This window comes from Triturus cristatus, chromosome 2_1, assembly GCF_964204655.1.
Source record: "Triturus cristatus chromosome 2_1, aTriCri1.1, whole genome shotgun sequence".
Classification (NCBI taxonomy): Eukaryota; Metazoa; Chordata; class Amphibia; order Caudata; family Salamandridae; genus Triturus; species Triturus cristatus.
In genome coordinates this window covers 798,592,220-798,604,951 of record NC_140581.1, presented here as the reverse complement: position 1 = coordinate 798,604,951, position 12,732 = coordinate 798,592,220, and the positions used below count along the sequence as shown (strand labels likewise).

At 42.7% G+C, this 12,732-nt stretch overlaps 1 protein-coding gene across 3 annotated transcripts in view; it reads left to right on the top strand.

Moving 5' to 3' along the window:
- The first annotated feature begins 401 nt into the window (after positions 1-401).
- The window catches only part of NXNL2 (nucleoredoxin like 2), a 105,395-nt gene continuing 93,064 nt past the window's right edge, over positions 402-12,732 (top strand). Inside the window, exon 1 of one of the 3 annotated variants that reach the window (XM_085632818.1) lies at positions 402-535. The gene's annotated coding sequence lies outside the window, so the exon portion shown is untranslated. Of the gene's footprint in view, positions 613-12,732 lie in introns of all 3 variants that reach the window. The other 2 variants (XM_085632819.1, XM_085632823.1) reach the window with 2 other exon arrangements.

Sequence of the window (12,732 nt, the reverse complement as noted above, 5' to 3'; positions counted from 1 at the left end):
TGTTCTTTATAATCAGTGACTGGGTGCTCACAAGAGAAGACAGACTAGGAGTCAGAACTACAGGTGGGCATGTTTATAGGCAACCCGGAAAGGGTGATACTTATTGGATAAGACACTACTAGCGAATTTCAGGTGGGTGTCAGTCTCTAGTGTTTAGACGCACCTCGTTGAAGCAGAAACTCAGATGGGTAAGAGGGGCGGGGCCTTGATGGACGTTCGATGGTAGGTAGTATAAACAGGGCCTTAAAGTAGAAGCTTGTTAAATAATTTGAACAATGTCCGAAGTGTGGTATTTCTTTCTCTTTCTAAGGTTAATGAGGCTAGATTCAAAAGTTGGCCATGGGATGGCAGCAGCGGGCCGGAAAAGCTCCGTCAGTCACCGGGCCGAGAGAGAAAAAGTGGTAATCCTAGGAGGCAGTCGGTGACGCGTTGTAATTCCTTCGGGCAGAGTTTACTGATAGCTGAGAGCTCCAGCAATAAAGTCGAACACAGGGCGAGGTGGCGTTCGGTTATTGACACAGCAGAGGCAGCGACTGTAAGTACGAGATGGGGGCGCGAACGTAGGACGAACTCTGGGTAATAGCCGCAGGCCGTCAACTCTCAATAACTCTGGTTAGAAACTAAATCAAAACACGTTTTAAGATTATAATTTCTGCTAATGCAAATGCGCTGCCATTGGAATACCTCGAGGCTTGAGAATAACGCCATGTGCAAAAAAAAAATCAGAATTAACAACGTGCGGTAAAATGATTTCAGCAAAATTAAATAGCTGCTCTTATTTTCCAGGATTGTGGTGCGACTGTGGTTGTTTTGTAGTGTACGGTGCAGTAGAAAAAAAGCACGTCTTTCCGACTGACTAGTTGTTTACTAGCGTAGTATGGATTGGGGTTTTAAATGGTGTTTATAATGAGGCTTCTTTGATGGCCGCTACAAAAACTTTTTGAACGCAATATTTACTGCACAATGACTGTAGCTTCCCCCTTAGTTAGAAAGTGATTTTGTGTTTTAATTTAGGCTTGTATTTTCAAAGTGCTTGTTACCCGTGTATCGGTAAATGTGCAGATTCTGTGGTGGTGCGCTCACTGGGGGAATATGGGGAATTCCTCAGCTCTGCCGCGGATAATTCTAGGCTGCACCACCCCGGTGACAGCACATAGAAAGGTTATTTCTCACATTAGACCCTATTTGTGTTTTGTCGAATGGTCAAAACGTTATTATTGCTAATATTTTCATTGTCCATAATGTTTTATAACATTGGAATGTTTCCTGTTATGAGTGAATGATCTGGAAGTTGGAGTTTTTCTTGCTGTTCATGAGTCCTAGTGCGTGGGTTTATCTGAGGCTAGAGTAAAGCCAGGTGTGCTGGGCAAGTATAAAGTGGGGTAGTGCCTATTTAACCAGCCTCTGGGTAAACAAGGAATTATTTCAGTTATTTTACACGGCTGATGGCTAAATAGTAGAAATATTTCCTATTTGTCCGGTGGCCTTAAGAATAGCAGTGAAACTTCACTATTTACCGGTCCGCTGGCTAAATAATGAAGATTCTGTAGTGTTTGGCCGACGGCTGTTGAAATAGAAGAAAAACGCCACTATTTACTCGGTTACTCGTTAAACAGTAGAAATTCAGCATTGTTCGGCTGGCGGCCGTACAAGTAGTCGAAAAACTTAAATAGTAACCCAGCCACTGATTAAATGGTGAATAATCTGCATTGTCTAGCTGGTGGCCCTACAAATAGCAGGAAAACTTAAATATTTACCTCACTCCTGACTAAATAGTAGAGATTTTATGCTGTTGGGCAGGCAGCCATGCAAATAGCAGAAAAACGTAACTATTTACTGGCTAAATAGTTGTGTTTCTGAATTTTGCGACTGGCAGCCGTACAAATAGCAGAAAAATTTCACTATTTACCCAGCTGCTGGTTAAAAGTAGAGGTTCGGCACTATTCATCAGTGCAAATAGAAGGAAAACATAAATATTTAACCGACTGCTGGCTGAATAGTAGAGATTCTGCGCTGTTCGGCTGGCAGCCGTGCAAATAGCAGAAAAACATCCCTATTTACCCGGTCGTTGTCTAAATACTAGACATTCTGCACTGTTTGACCGGAAGTTTTTGGAAATCTTCTCCCCCTTAAGGCTGCCAACATCCTGTCCTAAGGGGACCCTTCCCCTTTGCAAATTAATTACCACCAAAACTCAGGTGTTGTTAGCTGATCAATGGTTTGTGATAGCAATTGTCGTCACACACCATCAGTAAATTTCTTTCTGAAATGGAAAGGGTTGGAGGAAACCCATGTCATAAATCCTTCTCGGTGCAATTCAAAAACAATTGCAAAAGTACTTTTTCTAGTATAAAGAAATCTTAAAAACTCATAAAAAGGGTTTTGTAAGTACTTTTGTGGTCACAAACATTGTGATTTTGCGACATGAGGCTCTTAGTGCTAAAAACTGGTTTAGATGCAGGCACTAACTTACACATCTAAAAGTCGCAAATGTTTGAATGTTTTCAAATTATTTTGACAGACATGGCAGAGAAAGCCACTCCATTACACCATCGGCCACAACATATCAGCTTAGGAGGCCCTTCATGGATCTGTCTCGTGCTCCACAAATGCTCCTACTCCTTTACATTTACCTGTGGATGTGACTAATGATAAAGCTGATTAGAACGTTTGCAAGACTAGTTAAAGCTGTTCACTCTTCTAAAGCTATATTTTCGCTCTTACTCACAAAGCCATGAACAAGGGCCTGATATAGGGTTTTCCAAGAGGCTCCATGGTATGAACACATCTCTTTTTCTGCAGGAAATCAATACATTCTGGAATTATTAATTCCGATTCAGTTCAATTAAACAAATCAGACTAAAACACCTAAAGAAATTGGTTTGTATGGAAATGTTGTAACCCAGTAACATAGAAGCATGTAGTATTTTGAATGATTTTATACAAATAGAAACAGCTGCATAGTGATCCTTATGAAGTGACCAACACAGTGTAATTGAGAGGCTTCATTCCAGTTTTGTGAGAGAAGTAAGACAAGCATTGGCAAAGCCAATAGGTCTTACCTTTGGGGCGTTATAAGTGTTTAGACAAAGCTATTGGCTTTGTTAACGTTTTTAATATGTGTTGTAGAGCATTGTGAATGTTGTGCAGCATGTTGAAAATTTATGTTATAAGAAACAGTGTTATAACTATTTCTGTCACCTTATATCTAACCAAAAAAACATTATATACAACTGAATTATTGTACTAAAAAGCACAATTAATACAAAAAATGTGTTCTAGTTTATTTGTTTATGCAATGCTGTCAATTTTTCCTTGCTTGTTGTAATTAATTTTTGTTATAGTGTTTATTGTTAGGTGTGGGATATAAACAACGGGAGGGTGGATGTTGTGAAATAGTATTTTAATTAGATAGGAGTGGTGGAGACTTATTTGTGGAGAATTAATAGATGTCAAATTTTTATGCCAAACTGAAGTGGTGTTGAGTGATGCTGAGGTGGTTGTGAGTAGTGGCGGAGGTGATGCTCAGGTGATCCGGAATGATATTGAGGTGATGCTGAATTGGTGGTGCGCTGGTTCCGAGATGATGCTTATGTGATGCTGAATGATACATAGGTGGTACTGAGTGATGCTGAGTTGGTGCTGAGTGATGTTGTGGTGATGAGTTATGCAAATGTTGTGTAGCTGAACTGGTGCTTATGTGGTGCCAAGTGATGTTGTTTTTGTTCTGTGTTGCTGTATTGATGCTGAAGTAGTGCTGCGTTGGTTCTGAATTGCTGCTGGTGTGGTGCTGTGCAGGTGCTGAGCTGGTGTTGCACTGGTGGTGGTGTACTGACGTGGATGTGGTGCTTTGCTAATGCTGAGATGGTGCTGTGTGATAATGAGGTGTTGCTGCAGTGCATCTGAGGTAGTGCTGTGCTGATGGTGACTTGTTGCTGCACTGGTGGTGGTGGTGCACTGATGAGGAGGGTTTCGGTTTTGGGGTGTCCAGTGTAATTTTAGGGTTCAGGGTGGGTTTAGGGGTGCAGGGGTAATTTTAGGGTTCAGGCAGGGTTTCGGTTTTGGGGTGTCCAGTGTAATTTTAGGGTTCAGGGTGGGTTTAGGGGTGCAGGGGTAATTTTAGATAATTTTAGGGTTCAGGGTGGGTTAGGGTTTTGGGGTACCCAGGGTAATTTTAGGGTTCAGGGTGAGATTGGGTTTAGGGGTGCAGGGGTAATTTTAGATAATTTTAGGGTTCAGGGTGAGATTGGGTTTTGGGGTGCAGGGGTATTTTTAGGGTTCTGGGTTTGTTTGGGTTTTGGGGAGCCCAGGGTAATTTTAGGGTTCAGGGTGGGTTTGGTTTGGAGTGCCCAGTGTAATTTTAGGGTTCAGCATGGGTTTAAGTTTTGGGGTGCAGGGGTAATTTTGGGGTTCAGGGTGGGTTGGGGTTTTGGGGTAACCAGGGTAATTTTAGGGTTCAGGGTGAAATTGGGTTTTGGGGTGCAGGTTGTTTTAGGGTCCAGGGTTTGTTTGGGTTTTGGGGTGCAGATTTTTTTTTTAGGGTTCAGGTTTTTTTGGGGGTTTGGTGTGTCCAGGGTAATTTTAGGGTTCAGGGTGGGTTTGGGGTGCTAAGGGTAAATTAAGACTTTAGAGGGTATGGGTACCACTTTTTAAAGAGTATGGGCCTCATGTAGGTAGCCCAATACCGGTCGGTAACGGCCGATTTTCGGTAAATATACCGTTACCGACCGGTATTTAGGCTTTTGCTATGTAGGGGGATAATTTCTGTATTCGGTAATTTACCGAATCGGTAAAATTACCGAATCGGTAATTTTACCGATTCGGTAAATACCGAATACAGAAATGAGATGTAGGGGGACTGTGTGGTGGGTGTGGGGATTCGTTATTTACCACCAACTAATAGTTGGTGGTAAATGACGAATAGGTGTGAAATTGCATTTTTGTGCACTGTGAAGTGTGCAATGTGGCAGACATACATGCCCCTAGGGCATGTATGTGCGCCACATGTGCACACATGGACGAATCAGGGGTGCAACAGGGTGTCAATGTGACACCCTGCCACCCTTGAATGTGCTCCCACCATTACCGAATCGGTATTTACCGATTCGGTAATGAGGCATACCTTCCCATTGATTCAATCAATGGGAAGGTATGCCTCATTACCGAATCGGTAAATACCGATTCGGTAATTACCGACTTACTCCGATTCGGTAACATTTACCGAATTATTACCTACATACACTTTACCGATTCTTAAATACCGAATCGGTAAAATTCGGTATTTAAGAATCGGTAAAGTGTATGCCACCTACATATGGCCCTATATGCCTTCACCACGCATGCCTTTGCGTTGTAATGGTATGCGTGGTAAAGGCATATGCGGGGTAAAATTTTGCGGGGTGATTGCAACGCGTTGTTACAGCACTTGTAGAGTAACAAATGCGTTGTGATGGCATGCGGGGTGAAGACTTGCGGGATATCATCATATATTTGTTACAGTGTGTTTAGAAGGCATTCCTTGGATGGAGCATGGGCATTCCCTTGCATCCGCCCATGGATTTTGACGCAATTCCAGATTTACTAAGGTGAGTAAACCTGGGATTGCATCAAAATGGTTTGCCTTCCCAAGTGAGGTGCAACTAGGAGAAATGTCTGTATTGCTCCTTGTTACTACCACTTCTATGCGTGCTGCATTCTACAGCACACACAGAAAAAGGCAAATGCCTCAAAGAATTGTTTTTGTGCAGGAAGGTGCCCCTTCCTGCACAAAAACACTCCTACTCAGGGTACCTGCATTGGTGAAAGGAAGCACACAGTGAACCAGCACAGGGAGAGAGCAGAAATGCATCCTATCATAGGAGATATGGCATATTTCTGCTCTCTCCCAGTCATGCAACGCAGCACAGCCAGTTGTCTTGCTGCCTTTGCTGATGAACCAGCATACAGGATGGATGGGGACAACATGCGACTGGGGGGCGATCTAATTTTTTTTAAGAATGGGGATATAAAGGGATTTGCTCTGAATCATTGGATGTTGAGCCAAGGCTCAAACCTGATTCTCCTGTTCCAAAGTCGGCAGCTCTGGCCGTTACAGCACACCCTCTTGTAAAGTTTATTACCCTTGACCTATGTCTTTGAACTCAGAACAAATTGGACCAGTGAAAACCAAAATGTAAAAGTCTCTTTATTGCACATTCCCCTTTTGAACTCCTGCAAGTTTATCTTGGGGGTACTCCAGTACCTACTGCACCCCTGCATCTAGTGCCCCACTTCGGAGAATTTACAACTGTAGTGGCTCCTGAAGATTAGAGATTCCATCTCTACCAGACAAAACTAAACGCATAATTACAGGTTCTAGGTTACACAAACAAATTCAAATTTGAAGAAAATAGTAGCAGCTCTTCATGAATATTAAAGAATCCCTCATTCTTAAATAGCTTTGATAAAATAGCTTGTTACAGGTGTTGTAGCGTCCACTGGGCCCAGCTTATTCAATTGACATTATTGTTTCCTCTATAGATTTCTTTAATCTCTCGCTACCTGATACACTTACTTGGTCCTCTGAAGAATCTTCTTCGGTGCTGGAAGGGACTGAAATATTCAGGGAATGGGCATATATATATCCTGGGAGGACCAGGAATGGATAATAGTTATCATCAGTTTACACTTCTTTTGAAGTCAGGAATTTTCTTTGTCAATTTATGAGTGATTCAACAACAATAGATTTACCAACAAGGAAATGAGACAGAATCAGCAGATTTCAGTTCCATTTCAAAGTTTAGTTATTCATTTATAGATAAGCAAGATTAGCATTAAAATAAGATAGCATGCAGCCCTAATTTAATCTTAATAAAGCATATATTGAAATAATAACAAGCCTCTGAAATTCAGGGAAATTAGAAAGAATATTCAGGGAAATATCTTCCTCAGCCCAGGCAGATTTGGACTCAATGCAATTTATGAGTCGATAGAAAATCGTAAATCAGATGAGCCTTATGGGCAGACCCTTTGGAAACTTTAGCAAAGTTCCAAGTAACCAGTTCCAGTTCGTCAAGACTGCAACAGCGAAGTCACAGCAGCGTGATGTGAATCCTTCAGCTGAAAAGGTTCAATTCTGCACTAGGACACCAGTCGTCAGCCAATCGCAGAGTTATGTCATAAGTAGTTTCTGTCCTCGGATATTCAAAATTGAGCCATCTGCAATCTAAGATTGCGCAGAGGTCTCCCAAAATGTAAGAGATTATATTAAATAGGGTTCCGTGGTGACATCCCCTGGCATCACCAAAAATGTCATACAGCTCAGTTCTATTGGATAGTCCATATGAGATGAGGGTGATGTGGCTGGAGAGAAGATACAATCCGGAAAAATTAAGTAAATCGATTACACAGCTTCCTTAAATCATGTAGGCATAGTATTGTCAAACAATGGGATATTTCAGAAAGAGGATGTTAAAGTTCAGCAGTACATTTTCCAAAGCAGCTGTACTAGAATTTTGAAATATTTGTTGCAATAATACTGTTCTGTCCAAAGGATGCAACAAAGAAACAGTTATTGGTTCAAATACAAATTGTAAATTAGCTGAATATTCCTATACCCATCGGAATATTCAGTCCATGACTTCATTAGTAAAGGAAGAGTAGAAATGAGGCCTACAGGAAATATGACAAATACACAACAAAATTATGTTGACTTGTGAATCACACATTAACAGGGAGACTGACATTAATATTTTCAATCTAATCCTAATTAATTAATGTAAGTATAAGGTACTCATAACATTTTGTAAGTATCAACGTTACACATTTTGGAAAATGCATATTAATCTCATCACGTGAGTGTTATTAAAAAATGACATATAAAAAATGTACTTTAGAAGACGTTTTCCGAAAAAACTGTTTCAAGCAAACTGTGTAGCACCTACTTTCCATTTGTCAAATTTGGTGCACACGTTATAACATGAAATAATGATTTCATGCATTTCAGATGAAAATCGATCTACTACACACCTAATATCACATTCATAATTATGAGAATCAAACTCATTAATACTTAATAACCACATCCATTGAAAGTAAACACATAATATATCTAAAATTATTCACCTATCTGAATGCTTTTAGGAAGCAGTGTCTGAATCAAACTTGTATGTCATTTTCAAAAATGTGGAACTTAACACACATTGTCACCTTTGGTATAAATGCTGTCAATCATTTATTTTTTCATAAAATATGTTTGATCAAATCTCTGCTCTATCACAGGGATTATTTTGTATGAGACAATTAAACCTTTGCTTACTGTAACAGGAAATTGCTCTGTTAAATCCTGCCATGATGGCATGATTCCTTTTTAGGTAAATTCCGCCTGGGCCACTTCTCTTACCTGTAATGCTATCCTCCAAATGTCATTAAACACACATATTATTTAAGCAGTGTGTGCCAAAAACGAATAGGCATCCTAATTTCGTACTTAGTAATGGTGGCCAATCCTGCTTGAGTCACATTTAAACCATTCAAATAAATGGGCTCAAGTTTTCTTTAAATTATTTCAACCATTAGGATTTTATGTTTTAACTGTTTTGAAGTATACAGTTTGTTTTTGTTACCTCGTCATACATTAACCTTTTATACTTTTTTTTATATGTAGAACGCAGTGTCAATAAGTGTTTACTTGCCACTGCAATGATGCAACTCAAAATAAATAATGGAAGTAAAGCAAAGGAGATTTAACAACCCAGTCATGTTCATACCATGAATACAGGAAAGGTGTTACTCAACTTCACCAAATTCATAGAAACACATCTGTTTCTCCTATGAACAGTTTTCATGGAGGGGACCTGAAGCAGGAAAAGTAAGCAGACCTCCGGGGTCTACGGGGCAAATTCCAGGAGAACTTAGATGCCAGGATGACTATGAACAATATTTCCGGCTTTAAACTAAGATCTTTTTTCATCAGAAGCCAGTGCAGGAAGTTCAGTGCCTGGCTAATATGTCTGTATTTCCCCAAACCAAATAGCAGTTTTACAGCTGCATTTCAAATAACTTGAAAGCTGCAAATTACCTTTCCTGCCCCCTTCAGATAAATATTGTTTCTGTAGTCATATGCATAGGCTTCACCTGGTGCTACATGTATGTCGACGACATGGAGCTGGTGGACACGATGAGTGATACAGATGACGGGACGCAGGCTACCCATCTCCTGACCTACCTGGCAGTCTGGAATTAGTGGATGGGCTACTGAGCCCAATAATGTGGTTTGAGGAAGTGCTTAATTTGAGCCGTTGTTTTCCATGAATCGGCACCGGCACTTAATTGTCAACACCAGAACTTATGACAGTGTGCCATATGATGACGCTGTTTGTCTGGTTTATAGATGAGCACAGTAACAGTTGTTTAGTTTCTTGTAGATTAGGGGACCTGAAATAGTCTGTATTGTCACACTTGTAGGCATGTGATTGTTATTAGTTCTGTTGGTACTGTCATTGGCAGTGATGGCATGGCCAGTGGTTGGAGCAAACTGCAAAACGGTTGCCCCCTCTGAGGCCAGTGGTCGCAAAGGAAGTTCCAGGAGTTGAAGGGAGCAAGCTAGACCCCTGACTACCGCCAAATGACATTCGTGAGCTTTTCCCTGGTCAACTCTCTAGTTTCCCTTCCCCTGTAAGGATCATGGTTATTCAAGTGAGTTAATTCTCAGGCTAGACCCCACTAGTGAGTTCAAGTCTTAGAACTTCTACAATGGCTTTTTGGAAAGTCAAAGTGTCCAAGCGCAATCAGAGGCCTGGAAGCCCAATACTCAGTCTTACACGCTCCCACTGGACTTGCAATTCAGAGAGCCCGGGTGCATGTCAGCACCCTATCCATGAGCAGGAGGCTGGACGCTGCAGTGGAGGCTGTACATGTCCACTGTGCTGCTCCAGTAAGTCTCCCTGAGTCTGATGACATGTCTTTGCTACTCTGGGTTTCAGGTGGTGGCATACTGCTCAGAGGGAGATGGTGGCCCTTTCCCCTTGCCATGGCCTCTACCTGGCATACGGTGGTCATGCACATTGACACACCAGGAAACAGCTCCTTCAGGTTGCTCAGAGTGACGTCTGTCTTCTCTGTATAATGACGCACCAGGGCAATGGCCCTTAATCTTCTCTGCTGTTGCCACCTGTCATGCAGGGATTGCGTACAGCACACTCAAGGCTGCATCGCTCTTCAAGTCACAACAGTGCCTAGGGCAGTAGCTCTATCTTTTTCACAGCACTACACTAGGGCAGTGGCCATTAAGATTCACCACTACCCCCACCTCACATACGGAAGTCGTGAACCACACAATAAAGGCAGCATCCCTCTTCCAGTCATAACACAGCACAGGGCGATGGCCCTATCTGTCTCGCAGTGCTGCACCAGTGTGAGAGCTCATAAAATTCAGCGTGGCCCACATCTTGCATATGAGGGTTCACAAAAATTAACACAAGCAGATGGGCCAATCGGCGCGGTTGTTCCGGCGTACCCGAATCTCACCCTAAAGTCCCAAGATCCACTCGGAAGGATCCCCTCTGGACCTGGCTCCCCCCAGGCCATCTCTGTCTCCTCACTGGGACCTGTTGTCTCAGGTTAGGTATACGCTGGTGCTCCAGGGCCAGGGTGAGTGGTCTTGGACTTTCTGGGTGATGTGCCCTCTCCCAACGGGGAGACCTGCAGACCCACAGTCCACTGTCTCCTGGCCACAACAAGCAGAATTCATGTAGAACTTCTCTGTGCTAATGTACAGTATTAGTTTGGAAATCTAGAGTGGCTTAAGCTCCCCCTTTTGTATCTGTTTCCAGACATAAGTGTAATTTAGTGTCTGAGTCATTGAAGTTCAGGTCAATGGGTGTTGCCTACTTTGAAGGGCCCACTTCTCTATCTTATGTCTTCCTCCAGAGAGTAGTCTATCACAGCAGGACTGTCTCCAAACTTGATGATCCAAAACACAGGCCATGGGATGTCAGCCTTGCTGATATATATTTATCAAAAGGTTGGACAGGCCCCCAGCCCTACTCCTTATGATTCCGGTATCAACCTCATCTCCGTGCTGGATATGTCTAGGCCCCTTTTACCAGTGACCTCTTTCAGAATCAAAGAGCCCTTTTGGCTCTTCCTTCACATGCTTCTCCAACAGGCTCACAGGTCTCCCAAAATGGAGCCCAGAGGCTTCTATATCTTTTGCCCTTCACCAGCACATCTACTTTCCTGTGCATACACTCAACACCTGTGTGCAGGCTTGCATGTATTGCACCTTTTCACATGCCCACATACATTCCAGTGTGCTCAAGCAGACGCGCTAACTTTCATGTATTGCACCACTCACAGGGACACATGCATACTCGTATACGCACACAACCACAGGCGTACTGTTCAACACTACTTCTATTCTAATGTAGGCGAAGAGTGAGTTAAGCACACAGCAGCTGAATTTTACATAAGTAAGCCAGTAGGTCCCACTCCAATCACACAGGTAAAAGGGCCTGTTCAATATACTCATCGTTATTAGTTAAGACACAGTATACTGCCACCATTGCACTCATTCTGTTATCTCCCAGTGAAGACAGTGCCCTTCCTACCCACACAGGCTAGCTCTTTGGGCAGCCCTCAGGGTCTAAGCAAGATCGCAATCAGTGAAACAGGCTTAGGTCATGGCACACATGCATGATCCATGTTAGCCCATGATCAAAAATCTGCACCAGGGATCCAGATATCACCACAGCAGGGACACTCTGGGCAGGGGTACATGTCCATTTCCATACAAAGGACTTTTCAGTCCCAAAAATATATCTAAATACATACCACCTACTGGCGGTCCCAGTAGGTAGTTATAGTTAGGACCTAGTTTTCAAAGGAAAGGCATTTTTAATTTTGATAATAACTTTGGTGGTCTTTGCCGGATCTAAACAACATTATCAAAACTAGTTTGCCACTCACTTCACTTGGGGTGATTCATCAAGTGGGGGCAGAGAAAAAGGGTGTCCCAAAATGTGTTTTCCCTATGCAATTTCCCAAAGGGAATTTTATACACAACTACAGCCCAAAACAGCTGAACCGAATTACACCAAATTTAGCAGTAAGGTAGATCTTGGTCCAGAAAAAGTGCTTTTTGTAATGTGGTGTAAATCTGTTCAGTAGTTTCGGAGTTATTAAAGAAAAAATAATTGATGTATAACTAAAAAAGCGGATCCACCACGGTGGATCAGCAGATCCATATGCTAACTGCAATGCCATGATTGGCTGCTACCACTTCAACCAGGAAGTGGTGGCACCATCGTGGGACTCGACTCTACAGAGTCCCCAAACAAAAGGCAAACAAAAACACAAGGAGACACGGTAAGAATACCCTGAACCCCTAGGGCTGATGGTGGGGTCCCACCTGGTGCCTAAAACGTTTTATTTTTAATTTGCCACAAATTCGCATAGAATCCGTGAAAATAAATAAATAAGCACGTTCTCCAACACTTGTTCTTTTTACACCCCCAGGGTGGGCCAGTCCAGGAGGGGGAAATAGATATATTTATGGGGAAGGGGCAGGCTTGACCCCCCTCCCCGAGCCTCATTTGGCCCGAGAACCCCATCTCCTGGGGCCCGGCCAGATACGCCACGCTCCCCGAACCAATAATGATCTTGGGGACCCCATCCTCTAGGTCTGGTTCAGGCTATGTCCTGGGGAGCCTACTCCTGGGGCATAGTGGTTTCCCTGCCTGCACTGGTACGAGC